The sequence below is a fragment of the Pezoporus flaviventris genome, unplaced genomic scaffold (genome assembly GCF_033815535.1).
Source record: "Pezoporus flaviventris isolate CSIRO_AGI_PZ_B2104156 unplaced genomic scaffold, CSIRO_AGI_Pfla_v1 ptg000040l, whole genome shotgun sequence".
Classification (NCBI taxonomy): Eukaryota; Metazoa; Chordata; class Aves; order Psittaciformes; family Psittacidae; genus Pezoporus; species Pezoporus flaviventris.
Window position 1 is genome coordinate 5,084,292 of NW_026892588.1, and position 17,847 is coordinate 5,102,138.

Sequence of the window (17,847 nt, forward strand, 5' to 3'; positions counted from 1 at the left end):
GATAATCATGATTTACCATGTTTTCTATTTACTCTCACTTCTGTGGCTTTCAAAATACTCAAGCAATTACAGCTATACACTAAAGGCTGTAACACAACAAATAGAATTCATCCTTTTTGGGGGAAGCAAGGTGGATTAGTTTATATCTTCAGGTGAATTTGGGACTCACTGTGTGATGAGAAAAGGTGACCTGCAAATATACAATGAGACACTGATATAAAGTCCTTAAATATCAATAATTTCACAAAGTATTTGGGAGAACCAGAGTGACCACTCATGTACAGTTTTCTGCTTTATAAACAAGGAGGACTCTTTCCTCTATGGGTTGTAGCTGTTGCTTCAGATGTGGGAAGAGTATTCTAGAAAAGAGAGTTCTGCCTATAAATGAGAAAGACCAAATTTCAGTCAGATCCTTTGCAGAAATTGGTGTTAATCCTTGCTACAAGAATGCACTTACCTTCAGGAGGCTGTAATGGGTGAAAGAAATATGGCATTAAGATGTCTCATGTACAGAGATAGATCAAAATCTGTCCAGTTCATTTCTGTCTAACCTAAAGAAATGGACAAGCAAACACATCACATAAATTTCACTGATGAATGTCAGGACTCTGATACAATACAAACCCATAGAAAGCACTGTAAACAACATCAATCTTTCTGAGGGCAATGCTGAGACAAAATTATTATTACCATATCCAAGGATGGAGACAGTATGTGTGCTTAATAACACAGAAGAGCCATCCCAACCCAATTTTAGTGGGAAATCAAAACTCTTCTAAACACCTTTTATTCCAGGGTCCCTAAAAGAAAGACATTCATTAACTACTATTTGGCAAGAGAGAGCATGCTGGCAATCTGGAGGAAAAAGAAGACAGTTTGAGATGACAACTGACCTGAGAGGGAGCTGCATGTATATAGTGCCCGAGGTGGCGAGCAGAGCTTGTTCCCAGAGCTGGATTCCAGTGCTGCTGTGGGAACATCTCAGACATACCCAGGACAAAGCCTCTACCCCACAGACAGTGACAAACTGGAGCTGTGGTTTTGTCTTATGGCTCTATTTTATCCCAGCAAATAAAACACTAGCTCAGAACACCTAGAAATATCTCATTTCTCTTTAGTTATTAAAGAAGTACCAAACAAATCCAGACACTGCTCCTGCAATCACAGGTGGCTGAATACTTCAGAACCAGAGAAAATGATGTTAAATCAAATGACAACACAACCAGCCATGAGGTCTAGAGAAAAGGACCAAATCATGGGGAATGATGTAGCGAAATCAGTGCTCTCAAGGTACTCATTGCTATGGACGCAGGAACTCATTCACTTGAACCACCAGGCTTCTGAGAACGCCCCAAGCATGGATAAATGCAAAGGACTCTGAAATGCATCCTGAAAGATGGTAACAAAACTGTTAGACTAGATTGCCTACTCATCTGCACTAAGAGCACAGAGATTTCATGAAGCCAAGCTCAGCTTCTGCCCCAAGATGTTCATATACATCTCAATTGAAGATATATACATGCATATACAGTTGAAGAGTCTTGGAACAAAAAGATCTGTTTAAAATAGCCTGTGGAACACAAAGAAATACAAATATTAAAATCAGGGAAGAAATGTCATGCTGCCCATTAGAAAATCATGAGGTGGGAATACCAGTTTGCCATTATGTCATTATTTCTGTAATAATTACTGAGTTTACTTATAATCATAGTGTGACCCAGACATAAACACATTTCCCCTTTTCAGCTAAATGAAGGATGTACTCCATTGTGATAGACCTTGACAGAGGTATTATTTCATCTAGCTTCCCTGGCATCTGACTTCTCCTCTGCATGAAGCTCCCACTAATGTGGAATCGTGGAATGGCAAAGTGATTTACTTGGGAAAATACAAGGCAAAAATTTACCTGAAGTTTTGAAATAAATGAAGCCCTTCTTTAGAAGATAGAACATGGATGAGAGCTGCATATTTGGAAGAACAAGGTCAGAAGCATTTAACCCCCTGTACCTTATTTTAAGCTTCCAGGCATAGAGTTAAGTGTATCTAGACTGCACATAGTCTCCAGATGCTCTCAAACACTTCATTTTGCTTTTCCATCTCCGTGGACTCTAGTTTTGATCTTCTTTGAAGTGAATGGCAAAACTTCTATTGTATTTTAGCAGAGTAGAATCAGGATGAAGCTTTTATACCAAGCTGCGTGGCACAAAACCTCTGCTAAATCTCCTCCACCACCTGCAAACTCTGCTTTTCAAAGTTATTAAATCCAGCTCTGAGTTTGTGGCACAGATTTGAGCTTAACATGCTGTTTGATTTCTCTTAACATGACTAGACCCATGAAGTGAGCATGTGCATCTGTGTGTCCCCTCTTGTACCCATTTCTACTGCGTTTCGTGGCCCTGTCAATATAACGTCCAATAGTTGAATCCACTGATAGAACAGATGCAGTAATTGCAAACAGCTGTAAAGTATTACTCATCTTGCTAATCAAAATGACTTTCTGCTAAATAAACCATGAAAAAAGCTTTTCCACCATCAGTGAAGTGGAGTGGAAACGATACAGACTGTAAAGAGTCTACCACGGAAGTAAAATCAACAGATTGAGTGCTCCTACAACAATGATTCCTATGGGCTAATGCACAGTTCCAAAATTGTTAGAGAAATTCCTCTATGTTTAGAAAAATGAATTTGTGTAAGGACACAAATGTTCCTTCAGGTATTTTACATGATACTTCCAGATACAGAGTGCCTTGAAGAACTGCTTTATGCTTTCTGAAGAGTCATAAGCCAAGGGGATATAATTGCCCCATATGGTTTTGCTAGATGTGCATTACATGCTATACTTTCTTTTTCTCCCCCCAAACTAGCACATGTCCACATCAAACACTACAAGATGACTGCTTCTGAGCTTATGGGAAGCATAGAAGAGGCTGGTGAATCTCCAAAAAAAACTTAGGAAAAAAAAAAGATCATTCTCAAGTAAAACTCATGGATGATAACTTTAGTCTTTCATTAGTCTGTCCCCTAATGAGAAAGCTCCTTTTCTAGCTCATTGTGCTTCAGTTATCCTATTTTCTGAGTCATATTCTTTAATTCTTAAAAATGCTATTAGAAAAGATATCATCTCTGGTTATATACTCTTCCCCTATTCCCTTATGCCACTTAAGCACTTATTGCTGTGGGCCACTCCAGTATAAAACACTCTAGAGGAAACAACTTAGCCCTGAGTTATTTCTCTCACTTCTTTGGGTCACACTGAATTAGGAAGCAAGCAATCTTCTCCTACAGCTTTCTGGTACCATAAACGATTTGCTGGGACCCTCAGCTCTTCTGTTATGAAATGTAACCAGAAGTTAAAAGGCATATAAATTACAGATGTGCTAATTTTGTGGAGCATGATGAACTCCCTACTACCAAGTTTATGTATCTGCAGAGAGGGGAAGAAGAGGGAAGAGTAAATGAGATACATACCTGATTATAGCACAGCAACAGAGTAAATCTACTTCCTCTCTGAAACACTTTTTGCTCTCCAGCACTGGATGCAGTCTGCACCACAGGACCCAGACAAGTTCTCTAGATCAGTTGCCTGTCTGCCCCAGTTTTTGTTTTGTTTTTCCCTCCACAGGTCTTTTTTCTTTGCCTTGACTTGTCTATTACCACAGTCATCTCTCCACATTCAGTGTCATGGCTGTAGCAGCATGAAATAGTCACAACCTGACATCCCAGGAGAAGCACTGCACAACTTCCAACCACAGAACTGCTGCTGCAGGCAAAAGAGACCATAACAGGGCAGACAAGGTCACCGGCTAGGGTAACATAGTCTATAGGGTGATATAATCCTCCCTATTAAAAGGGTCACTGCAAGACTATGGCGAAGTTTTCTCCCATGATATTTTTCTTCTTGAGGTTGAGAGAAAGTATCAGAAGAACTGCTGAGAAAGTCTTCACCAACTCTGTGATTCATTCATTTCTCCCTATTGCTTTGCCCACCTTCCAGACAGTTCTTGGATTCTTGAGCAAGGAGTGAAAAGGGAGAAAAGGGGCTTATGATAAAGCACATAGTGTACAGAGGACATTAAGGAATGTCAGCAGCAACAAACAAGGCTCAGACACCTTCACATCTCCAGCTCCCCACAAGCTCTTGGCAGCAGCATGCATGATTTTCATTTACACATAGACATTTCCATGCTACTAGCACCACTTGTGGGTTTCACAGCTGGTGAGTACATCTTCCCACAATTACCAGTAGTAGCAGTATGCCTATTTTACAAATAATCAGAAGCTACAAAGACCTTTCTGGCTGAGTCAATTGCTATTCACTGCAGTCATCATAAAATCCCTTTCAAAGAACTGAAGCTGCACCTTGAATACAGCTGTTCTTGCCCCTCACTACCCCAACTGGAGGCTGTTCCAGAGCCAACATCACTACTCAGATGCACCCTTCTCATTCCAAGCCTACATTTATTCATGCTTCATTTAGTCTAAGGATTAAAATTATATGGGCTATTTTTGCAGGCAGCAATGCAGCAGGGCCAGGCCTAGATCTCAGCCTCTCAAGGAGCAGGTTTCAGAGCTTTTTATCATCTGCCCTCATGCAGGCTTTCAAGAAAGCTGCACACACCTCTAAAATGTCAGTGCACACTTTCTAAGTCAGCATGCAGCAGTGCAGGGGTAGAGAATTCCTTTTTTCCCATTTTGCTTCCATCTACAACTCTCAAAACAGGCACTGTGGCCCTTCTCTTTCCCCTGCCCATTAAATTATACATCTTTCACTCTGTAGCCTCTAAGTAGTCTCCCATTGCTCAGAAAAAGAATTGCAAACTCCATTGCTCACACCTTACAGCTCCTTTCACAGTAATATCCCTACCATGGGCCTCATTCAGGCTCTGTTCCAAATCCAGCAATTTCCTCCCCAGTATCTCAGAGGCTGAGCTTCTCCTACTGGAAGTTTTCAACATGTAACATCCAACTTAAAGTGTGAGAACTGAATGAACAAGCTCAGACCTTCATGGAGAAGCGTGCTGCCAAGAGAGGCTAAAGAGCAGAAATGGACCTTGCTCCTGAGACAGTACTGGGGAGCAGGATAAAGAAAGGATTTTCTGCAAAAATATTTCTTTTGGGAAAAAAATGGAAGCTGTAACATATTTCAACATGCTTTTGTCTCCTCTTAGTGACATCAAGAGCCCAAGACTGACTGCAAGAAATCCAGGAACAGTCAGAATACGACTGTGGCGGTCCTCATTTAGGAAGAGCTCCCTTTCTGGGGGGTAAACAACTAGGAACTTTTCTGAACTGAATAAGAAGTGAAGTGTACACATTGCCAGCGTGGCACCGAGCAACAAGATGACACAATATGCCCTTGACAGTCCATTAGCAATATTTGTGCTCATTACCAGTGAGATGTGTTTCATGTAAAAGAACCAATTGGGCAGGAGGAGCACTTGAAGTAATTAAGAATGTATTTACATTTTATAGAGCCATTGATGTCCAAGGGAACCATGTTAAAAGTGTGCTCAGGGTATTTTCCCTATCAATAAATATTCAAATGGTTAGACTGCACTTGGTCTGCGAGCTGTCTGCCATGGCTGCGAGCTGTTAGCGAGCAGTAGGAGACAGACAAAGGAACGTGTCAGACAAGAAACCAATCTTCCAAAGTTTCCTTTTACTATGTTATACATTGTCTTATTTTTATGAATGAAAAATAGAATTCAAAAGAAATGGCAAGAGTCTCAAAATTGTGATGGTAAGAAATAAAAAGAGCTCTTGATTTAAATGTACTTTTTACTAAATAATTAGCTTGGAGTGATCTTTCATTCACTCAGTTCTAGAACATTTCCCTATCTTCCTGAAATCAACCTCAATATTATGTGTCCATTTATTTAAGTTCTGCTTATGCCTATACATATTGTTGTCCCACAGAGTGTCTGCTAGACACAAGCTCAATAAGCAGCAATCTAAACTCATCACAAAATCACCTTAAGAAATGCAGAAAGTAACAAGAAATAATCAGCTGAACAGGCGGTCTTCCATTGCAACCCTTGTTATTTAGACAAGTGCAGCTAACATACATAATGTAGCCATAAATTATTAAGTAAAATAAATTACAGCCCAAGAAAGTCCACATTAAACAAGGCAGGCCTCTCTGAAAGCCATGTGGGACTTACTGTGTGAAGATAAGAGTGAAAAATGAAACAGCACGGCTCGCATGATCTGGCTGTTGCTCTGATTTTTAAAGATGATACCTTATCATTGTAGAGACTCTAGCCTAAGAGAGCTGGACCATGCTAGAGCTGATATGAGTCATGGAACAGTGTGAAGATGAAAAATGAGAAAGAAATGAGCACGTACATTCTGCATCATGCAGTAACTCTTATTGTCATGACTCACAAACCCAACAGAAAGAAGAAACTCCACCTAGAGCTGTAAATTCTGGTCAGCTCAATTATTTCACATGTTACAGCCTGACTTAAGTTATTCAGAGCAAAGAAAGGCAGATCCCTGATGCACCCTTCTGTATTGCTGGACAGGGTGAAAATAATAAATTGGTCATTGGGAAACACTCTATGTTTCCTGGATAAGGAACAGCATATTTCATATTTTTCTCTCATAGCTGCCTCTTGATGGCAGTAAATGGTTTGGCCATAGCTGTCATACCTCAGCAGAGAAGTCCTGTGAGCAAAGCAGAGTCTACTTCCACTTGCTTTTATGTCACCTGCAACGCCTTCTTCATGGCAGCTGATGTCCCACACCCTTTTGGTTCACAAACAGCAAGAAACAGCTCTATGACTTGTCAGTTTTTTAAAGACCACTGAGAGCCTTTTGCTGGAAACCATCAGGCCACATTGATCTAGCCCTACTGGCAAGTCAATAGTTTGGAAATCATTCTGTTTTCCCTAGGTAACTGCACTGGATCCCAGGAGTGGAGATGTGGTATTTCCAGTGCATCAGAGTGCCTTTCAGGAGAATCACATTAGGTTTTGATGTTGCTGAATGTCTGCTTCTCCCCCAAGCACTTGACAATCTTCAAAAAGCCTTTCGATGCTCATGTTTCTAACCCATCTCCCACTTCTATTAAAAAGAAAAGTCAGCAATATCTCTCTAACCAGAACAGGATTTGTGACTGATAGAGTGGCAGAGCAAATGACACAGGCCTCTTCAATTTTTCCATAGAAAGATCCAACCCCCACAACCTTCAGGTTTGTTTGTTTGTTTGTTTTCACCTTGGATTAGTCTGTTATAAAGAGTCTGTGTCCTGATCTTCAGAAGTGCAGCTCTTGCTGAAAGCAGGGCCTCTGAAAATCCAAGCGTTGATACCTCAGTGCCATGGAAAGGACCTGCATGCGGAGAGAAAAGGAGTAATAATTAACAATCTGCTTTCTAGATTAGAAATCATCACCCAAATTGCAGTAATGAAGCCTGCTTGAACTGCTGCCCAGCTTTCACTTAGCTTACTTCATGGATGGTTGGAGGGAAAAAGAGTTTGCACAATGAACATGGTGCTTTCTGAAGATTCTTCAGTCCAAGTAAATGATCTTGCACCAGTTTTGTTTGATGATAATTCAGGACTGCATTGAGCCCAGGAGGTGCAGTCCATAGTGAAAGGCAAAATGGAGCCAACTCAACCCTACCAAGAAGACGGGAAAGCATTTCTGAACACACATTCAGCATCGCCCATTTTGGAAGGATCAGAGAGAACTGTCTTCATGTATCTGCCAACTCTGCTTGTCAGCAAGGCTGTGTGGAGGCAGCAGGAACCTACCTTCCAGCACAAATCCTGGCACCCTCTGAAGTTCTAGTCACTCTCTGGCCATGGCTGGTAGGAAAGCCCTCCCATACTGCACACATACACCATGTGCATGGAAGAGTCCTGCACTTGGGATTACATGAGGAGTTTCCCCCAAAGTTTAACTGAATGACCCCTTTAGGACTTCTAACCCACTGCTAGCCACAAGCATGGCTGGGTCAATACGATGCTCAATGTTTCACATGTCATGACAGTGGATATTGCAAATTATTAACAAAAGAACAGTTATTTCAGAGGATGGAGACTAAGGATTTGTCAAGGGGTAGCAATGAAGGTACTAGATAAAACAAGATCCGATTGGGAGAAGACTAGTGGGTGAGGCAGCCATTTTTAGCATGGGTATCTTGATTCATGAATATCTCTTGCTAGAGTTTCTGAAACTTGTTATTCTACCTAATAATTCATCTAATGACATGGGTGAGAAGTTGCACAGAATGTATTTTTGCTAGGTACAGTAAAACTGCCAGCCTATCTGCCAGAATTTATGTCTGATTTGTTTTGAGGTTCAAGAAAACCTACCAACCAAAGATTCAAGCCGTAGCTCTGTCAAAAGACATTTACATTACCCCTAAGCATTTCAATTATACACACCAGACAGAACTGTAAGTTGTAAGATACACATAGATAAATCAGCTAATATGTGGCAAATAAGGTGTACAGCAGCAACATTAGCTTGCATATCAGAATATTAAAAGCAGACACAATTAAGAGGCAAGGCAAAGAAAGAAATATCCCATGAACCTTGCAAAAGGGCAACCACATCATGTTCATTTTAATATTGTTTAATGGTAACACTTAATAAAGAGAATATCATGATTGTGTGAACTAAATTTTCAGTCATAATGAATGCTACAAATTTAACCTCCCAAGTTTAAATAGGCTACAATGCCTTGGGAGAGATGCCAGAGAAATTATTTGATAAAGGTGACGGTTTTTCACACCTGAAAATAATGTTTTTCTTCCAGGCTCTCTTGATCAACAGTCTGTAGCCACACATTACAGATATAATCTCCAGACTTATGGTGTATACTTGTCACTACTTGCATAACTTACTAGGGACGGAGGATCACAGAGATTTTGAACATAATTTCCTACACTCCAGGAGATTAAATAGACTACGCCTGAAGAAGGCAAGAAGCAGCCATCGCCTCTGGATAACAGAAAGTAAACTTCAACCCGTTTCTGCATCATTTAATCAAGAAGTATAGTCTTGCCTCCTATAAAATTTAGGCATAAGTATCCTGTGCAGGAAGGATGGGTATTTGATTTAAACAATTAATTGCACAGGAGTGGATTTCTGCTATGGCTTTCCTGGCGCAAACTAAAATCATTACATAAATCAGCTGGAGAGCGGCAATTTTACCTATATAAAGATTGATCGAACATTCACAGCTAGAGTTTGTCCTGTTCCCCATACTCGTCAATATAGAAGCAGCTGTGATGTGAAAGCTTTTCTGGGGTAAAAGGCAATACTAAAGAGCATGCTGGAAGAAAACAATCACCGTATCAGAGCTATTCCCCAGACCATTCTTCAGTGCTACAGTTCCTTCTTCATCCATCATACTTTCTCTGATTGCTGTTCATTTCCTTATTTAATGAATATTGCAATGAATACAATACAAAAAGATGCAGTGTAAATATTTAAAAAAGAAAAGTATGTTTACCAATATATATCCTGAAAAGGAATACTAGCAGCTCTATTAAACGATGTTTTCTTGTTATCATGATAAATGTGTATTCAGTGATAGATTTAATGTGAAACCCAATGTACATAACTTACCAACAAATCTAAATCATGTATCGTCTATTTGAAAACTGCCATCTTCTTCTAAGAGATAGGTAGTATTTTCCCAGTGAATCTCTTGCTTATTATACTCTGCTTGTCAGAGGTACTAGTGACATGGCAGCATTTCCTATAACAAGAGAAAAACACACAGTCAGACCCAAAACTTACCCAAAGGAGGAATATTTTTGTTGGCTTCAGTGGTCATTAATGAAGACATTCAGGATGCAGAAAATCTAAAGCAGTTGTCACCTTTTAATGATTTAGCTGTTTTGTTTGCTTATCACATACACATATTCTTATGTAAAAGCCCTGAATCCTGCGCTGTCAGTATAGGGTCACTGGCACCAATCTTACTTTTAGTGGCAAGTGAGGACTTGTTATAAACATTCTTCCTTTCCCATAGAAGATTTCAGTTTGGCTGCCATTTTCCAAAGCAACTGTATGGGAAAACCCTGTTTGCCCTGATTTAGCACAGACAGCATGCCATTGAACCCTCATCCAGAGAGGCTGGCTTCCTTAAAGGAACAAAACTGGGGGGGAGGGCAGCTGAGGATTCTCCCACCTATCCCCCTGATACAGCACAGGTGACAGATTTGCCTTTAGATCTGGATCTCTCTCATAAGGTCATTTAAGCACCCTGACAGCTTGTCCACAGGGAGCACAAAAAGACCAAACTGACTGAAGTTGACCTGGAGTAAGGGTTGATTCATATGTGGCTTTCTTTCCTTGCTGAACACATGAGCACCATACAGCTCCCACAGCCATACTGCAACTTGGAACACAAGGAATTCCTGGGATAACAAATTATGGAGCAGTGTTGTGCTACCTACCACTCTTTGCCTCCCTCTGCACTGTAGGAGACAATCTACAACACTTTACTTTCCAGTACAGTACTCACTGCCCTTTTGGTATAGGAGCAGGGTGGAAGAAGGGCTGAAAGTGGATCTCTACAAGTTAGAAGCTCCTGCTTCTGTCCACTGAATGGCTGCTCTGTGCATGGAAGGATCAGCGGATCTTTGGAAAGGTGTGAGGATGTGCACTCTGCTGGGTAATGCCTCTGTTCCCAGACAACAGATGAGAGGCAGATGTGCTCTTTCCCCAAACAATTAGCAATAGGAAGAAGCTTCTTGGCATGCACAAAGGGAGAGACCTGACTCTTTGAGAGTCCCCTAGTGAATTTATAATAAGAAAATAATGACAGAGATTTACACTCAGCCCTCAGTACTTTGTGTCAGACCCAGACACAGTCCTGCCCAATAAATGTGTTAATAGTCCCTGTCTAAGATACTCAGTGCTAGAAATGCTCCTGATCTTCTGATTTAGTTGAAGACTTAGATTACCAGGACATTTCATTTCCAGCTGTAGATGATACAGTTAGGTCTTTGGCCATTTTTAGTTCTTCAAGTGAAAGAAATAATAAGCCTAAGATAAAATTCTATGCCTAGTCCTGAGGGCTTGACTGTAGCAGAGCTCCTGCTGCCCTCAGTGACCAGAGGGTTACTATGAACGTAAGACCTTCAGAATCTGCACCAGTACACTTAAGAACATGCAAAACTGGTACAATGTGCCAGCTGATCACAGAGGTGGAACAGAGCTATTTTCATCATTAAGGATCAGGAGCTGCCCTATTTTAATGCTTGCTATACCAGTTATTTTTACATCTCAGCATCTGGTTAAGACACATCTGAAAGAGATGATTTTCAAGCAGTATGAAATACCTCCTTAAAATCCCTCAAGTTGGTGATGCGCACCCTCCAGGCACCTCTGAAAATGTTGGGGAGGAATTTGCTTCTATTGATGTCAGTGAGAGTTTTACTCAGCTCAATAGTGCTGCATCCTGCAGCTTTCTACTGGCTTCAGTCATTTGGAGTTCTCTAGTTGGCTGGTTTATTCAAAAGATGTGGGAGGAAAAAGACTGTCTGAAAACAGTTCTTCCACCAACAAGATGATTAATAACTTATTTTCCATTTTAAGACCATGCAGAAGTGTCACAACTCAGTAAAAAGAGTGAGATCATACATTATTCCTAACATTCTTCATATTTACAATACATAGAGCAGGTTTGTAATTTGACTTCTCTATCATTTATTCTCTAATAGTCTCTATTATTATTAGTTATTCTATCTCATTAAGGGAGAAGAATTAATGCAATAAGAGATCCCTCCTGTAGGAAGGTGCCTGTAATATTCTACCTTAACAGTACAAATCACCACAGCTTATAAGGGTAGCACTCCTGTGTCCAGGTTATATCAACTGCTGAACAAAGAGCTGTATAATGTTGCTTGTATTTTCTTCTGGCTTCACTGAACTTTTCTACAAGACTCATTTCAGTACATTAAGAAATGGTAGTTCTATATATGCTGATCATTAAGGTAGCTAGTGCACCAAGTATAAAATGATTAAACTAAGCAATAGTTTGTAGAACAACAGTGAGTCAAGCCCTGAAATGCTGACAAATAAAAGACCTTGCGACAGACAACAAAACCATAAGTCTTTTTGACTCTGTCACACAAAATAATTGGTAAGTGTTATGCTTTCATGGTTGTAGAGGCAATAATATGAAGGGGGAAAAACCAACAGGTACAGTGTCAGTAATAGCAACCTCATAGAGATACTGCAATGCTGCTGACATTAATAATTAAATGTACAAGAAATTTCAATAAATATTAAGTTATTTGCTAGAGAAATCTATGCCAATGGATTTTGTGTGTGTGTGCAAACTGATTTATATCAGAGAAATGGGGAATCTGTTTTAGTCAAGCTTGCTTTTTTCTCCTCAGAGCTGTAGAATTATAAAGTGCAAATCTGCTTAAGTTGGGCTTTTTCACATTTATAAAGGGCCACACTTGATTGAGCAATACTATTTTTATGTGTAATGACACAGACACATTTATTATACATTCTGTTAATCTTCAGACTTGCATTTTGACAGGATTAGGAATTTATACAATATGTAGACTTTAGGCTGCACATTAAGACTGAAGCACTTCAATACATTTGGTTTCTTGCAAGCTAAGGCTGAGTAGTTGAAACAATCATTTTGTGTTTCCTGCTCTCTGAACAATGAACCACAGTAATCCTTCTGATGGTAATCATATTATTTTCTCTTTAAGATTACATTTTGTTTGTACATTTATAGTGTCACTTAAAATCCAGCAGGCTTTCTTTTTAGGTATCTTTTAAGAGGAACAGAAGTGAATATTTTAAGAAAATGACATAGAAACCGAGTTTTCTAAAAGGTACATACTTCCCACTATGCATTTTATAAATATTTAAATGAAAGACGTTCAGAAATGTATAAATAACTGTGTTAACACTTTAGGAACTGTTACCGTTTTCTACAGCCCAATTAATAGATTTCCATACTGAAGGGATTAAAGGACTTACTTAGACTTGGTGAATGCAGAAACTGTTTTCTTCTTTTTCCCATAAGCCAAGTTGCATTACCAGTTTCGATACACAGACTAGCTACCCATCTCCAGAAGGGATAAAATGAAAATTGACAAAATTATTCCATTAAAATATTAATGCAGAAATTCACAACACTGGAAAGGTACAACAGCTTAGTTTCCATCTTAGAGAAACTTGTTATTCATTTGCATGAGAATGGCAATTTAGTGTGGCAATAGAGAGCTCCAAATGCATCCCTGCAGTTTATTGCCTTAGGTTTGCAAACTGCTTTAACAGCCTTCAGCCAAGAAATGTACATGTCATCTGCAAATCACAAATCACAGATCTTGACTCGAGTGATTGCACAGGGAGAAGTGCTGAAGGGTTCATAGTGGCCAGAACAAGACTTAAAAGTGATGTGAAATAGGGAGCAAAAAGGGCTGCAATTGCCTTGGAGCCTAAAATAGACTGAGCTTCAATGCCATGGAAAAAATCACCAGCTTCTCCATCATTTCTTTAAAGGTCAGAATTTTTGTAGGTGGATTGGGAGCGCAGTGGATTGCAGATGCGTTTAACAGCAGGGTATTTTCCGCTGCCATGACCAGTTAAGGAAGATTTTCAAAAACACATCTGCTGGTAAACAGTTTGGCCCTACTCTGGGTCATCTGCCTTATCTGTGCTCATTGCTGCATGAATTCTTACCTGGATAAAGTCCCAAACCTCACATCAGTCAAAGTTAGGCTTTCAGTACAGTCCATTACATTTTTTAGAGAGGTACCTCCATGCCTTTCAGTTGGTTTTATGATGTGGGTCTGCTTCTTCACAAATGTATGAAGCAGTGGAAACACAAAGCTTGCTCTTTCCCACTCCTTCATGTTTCACTCGTTAGAAGGCAGAGCACAAGATGAAAGGATAAATGAAGGGAAAACAGATAACTTGAAGAATAACAAGGACCCAGGGAGAGGATTTTTCCATGCTGCAAAAGGAGTCTGATTTCCAACACCATTTTGCATCATTGCAGACCACTATTATGCAGAAATTCATGTAAGAGGAATTCAAATAAATTGCCTGCACACTGATCTAGAAGGCAGTAAATCCGTTTTCCTTTTCAATCTCTCTTACTCTGCAGGTGACTACATGTCCCTGGTTTAAGATTTCTCTTCCTCCACTCTGTTACAATAGAATTTGAAGTTCTGTTTGGAAGTGGAGAGGTTAAAAAATAATCCCTATTAAACGGGTGAACCAAAATGCAATTACATAGACAAAGACCTTTGCACGTTGGGTTTTATGCAGGAGAGTGTCTACACTTTACACATATTTGTATGATACTTAAATATCTGTAAGTAATTTAACTTTTCTAAATGTTTATTAGTCCATGGTGAGCACACTGGATCCTCTTCTGGGATCAGGATATGAATTCATAAGAAGTGTAAAGTATTTAGATAGTTTCAAAGAGATTTCAGAGCACTTGTAACATCTGGGGAATGATATCTACTTGGCTATTCTACTGTTAACTTAAGAGAGAAATGTAGGCAGTTTAACCAGCTTTGAACCTGTTTGGTTATTATGAAGAGGGTGTTGGTTCCTTTGGAATTACTTCCCTCTGCCACCCATATTATACCATACAGAAATGAGCAGCTTAATTTGTGTAGGAAAATCCCCACCAAAAGCATGTGCCATAAAAAGAACTGAAAACATTTCCTGACATATCCTCCTGTTTGAGCTGAGATGCTAGGAGAACCTCAGAAAGCAAAATTAGCTTCAGCAGTGAAATTAAATGAGGCTTTTAATGAAATGCTCTGCTTTCATTCTGAAGACATGCAGCTAAGGCAGCCTACATCTATGCAATCGCTAGACCTAACTCACATGGCTTGTAGTTATGTCTTCCAAAATAGCTCTCAGTGCATCCTAAAGGTTTGTCTTCACATTTATTATCTTAAGTTTATGCTGTTCACACCTTGGACTTGAATTTGCAGTTTAGAAAGAACAATTTCATATTTTTGTTCAGTTTTTATCTCACCTTGTGTTCGCCTCCAGTGGCAACTGCTTTTTCTACTACAGCCCACCATCAGGTGGCTTATAACACTGGTCAAAGCTAATGGATACCTCAGAAGACTGAGGTATCCGTTAACTTAATTTTAACATAACTGGCATTAACTTTATTTTAACATAACTGGCAAGCACTGGAGTAAAGGGAGAAGGGGAAGAAACCAGAGTCCACAGGCACTGTTACTTCAGCAATTAATAGGAAAATTTTATCCCAACAGACTGGTGCCACCAGCAATCTGATGCAGTCCGTTTTTGCAGCTCAGCTAGGGTTTAAGAGCTCCTCACCAGTTTTAGGTGTCCTGTATTTTTTAACAGACGTTGCTGACACACTGAGGAAGAGCTGTGATTGTACATTATTAGATTCCCTCCTTTTATTTTCACTTACCAACCCTAGAGAAATTTTTTTCCCTTTTCAACTCATCTGACTTTTAAGACTTCTTAAGAAAAACAAATGAAATTGCGTTGCTTTTGGTTTTGCAATAAAGCTATTTCTGATGATCATGAGCCAAGGATGACTTTCCCACCTAGTCCTTACTAAGACAAATCTCCTTTGCTCTGCCTGGCTCTACTCACTGGCTCTTCTCTACTGGGCTGTCAGGAGTCCTGAGGGAAGCACACAGGATGTTCAATGGGGAGGGACAAGAACTGATGTTCTCTTTGTAGAGGCAGCTTTCCTCACATTCTTTGGTTGTACTGCGGGTCCTCTTTTCAGCACAGAAAGTTCTCTGCACCTGTACAGAAAAACAGGAAGAGAGAAAAGAGAGCTGGAAGAGCTGGAAACACTGGAAGAGATGAACAAAAACTGTCACAGACATTGGGTACGAAATGGAGGTAGGGATGGTTGCATCCCAATAACTGAGCAGGGATGATGAGCCCTCAGTGACATAGGAAGGCAGGAACATTGTGGTTCCAGCTAACAGCCAGTGACTGACCATAGCCTGGTCACTGTGAAAACTTCCTAAATCTTTTAGAGTTTTTGCATGTGTATTTTCCAACTCAGTCAAACTGCCTTCTGAAGAGAGAATAATACAGTGTGAAATCAGTCCCACTGCCATTTGATGGCACTTCTGAACCTTTGACTTGCTTCCCCCTCTCTTTCTCAACCTCTTGCTGGCCCAGCCAGCTAATTTCCCCGCAATGTGTTCATTTGTTAGCAAGCGAAGGCAGTTCATTTCATGATTTCTTGTGCCTGGTTTGACCTAGATGGTTCCAAAGGGATAACAGTACCTCAACAGTATCAACTGGTGACCCCCTGTGCTTGAAGGAGGATAGATGTGAGAGGGTAACCTATAAGAAGGTCTGCAATTACTTGGAAGAATGGATGAAATATCTAAGTTGGCTGTTCTTTTCTTCTTTCCTTTCCAACAATTATCTAAGGCAGCTACCGAGAGCTAACTACTAAGGATCCATGCAAATATCTGCTGCGCTTGTCTGATCAATGATTCAATAGGCAAAGAGGGGCCTTTTTTCCATGCTCATCTTTGATTTCTGCACAGAACTATGCTAAGCTTGTGTTTCTCAGATGAAAGCAAGTGATACAGTTTATGCTAAAATGACAAAACAATTTGAAAGCGAATGTGTATAACGGAGAGAAGAACTTAAGCACATGGTTGACATTATTACGTTTATTTCTCAGTGAGACCTGTCTTTCCATGACACTAATCAAAAAACTGGGTCACCTCACAATGGTAATTTCCTTGGAATCTTGAAATTCATGAGTCAATTTGATCCCTTTTTAGCTGAACATTCACTAAGCATAGTGAGGCTGGTGGAGCTCAGCTAGCTCATCAAACTTGTCATCAACTGTATGTGAAGAGTTTATATCCTTAATGGGATCAAAGGTTTTATCAGTGATCCTTCGTAAATGTAAACAGGTGAAATATTTTCCTATCAGCATTGATTCCACACCTGACATTTCTTCTGTTGATCAGTTAATGGTTATTGTCCGCTGTAACATCAGAGACGAGGAAGGTTTATTACTTCCTTAACAACCAAGAACCATGCTAAACAACAGCCCTCACCCCACCTTGTTTGAATCCATCTTGCAACAACTGAATATTAATCACATCATTTGCCATTGCCAAGGACAGATTTTAAATAATGCTAGTCTGGACAATATAAGGAACTTTTCCGAATTTTGCACTGTGTTTTAACATGCAGATCTCTCATTAAAGTCAAATAGAAGTCAGTCAGCTAAAATCCCAGTCATCCTGCAGACATTTAGACCTAGAAAGGGCTCCAGACAAGGATTTGTGAAACTAAAGCATCAGTAGAGAGTGCCGTGCACTTAGATTTTATTGACAACACAAAATGATGCTCTTCTTTAGTGTCCTTTAGTGTTAACTCCAGATATTCCCCTGCAGATCTATGCAATATTCCTGGGAATATGACATGTTCCTGAAATATGCTACAGAAATCAATGAATTAAGGCTTATCATATTCTTTGGCTGTGGAATATTACCCTTGTTTGGCATAAGGAGGAACTATGTGATGAAAATGACTTGCCTGTAGTACTACAAAATTATAGTGATGCACAAAAACAACCCTATTTCAATGAAGTATTTTTACTGGGGGGAAAAAACCCTACAGAAAGAACCAGTCGTAGAAATAATCATACTATTATAGGATGTAGTTCAATTATATTAAAAGGGAAAAATATTTCAAATCCTATAAAGGAGAAATATCATGGTTTATGTTAGAATTTTCCATCTGACCTCAAACAAAAGGGTTTTTAGTAAATTTTGATTCACCCAAGATAAAAAATAAATCACTCTGAACTGCATAAATTACCTGCTGCATGAGTGACCAAATCTGGAAACAA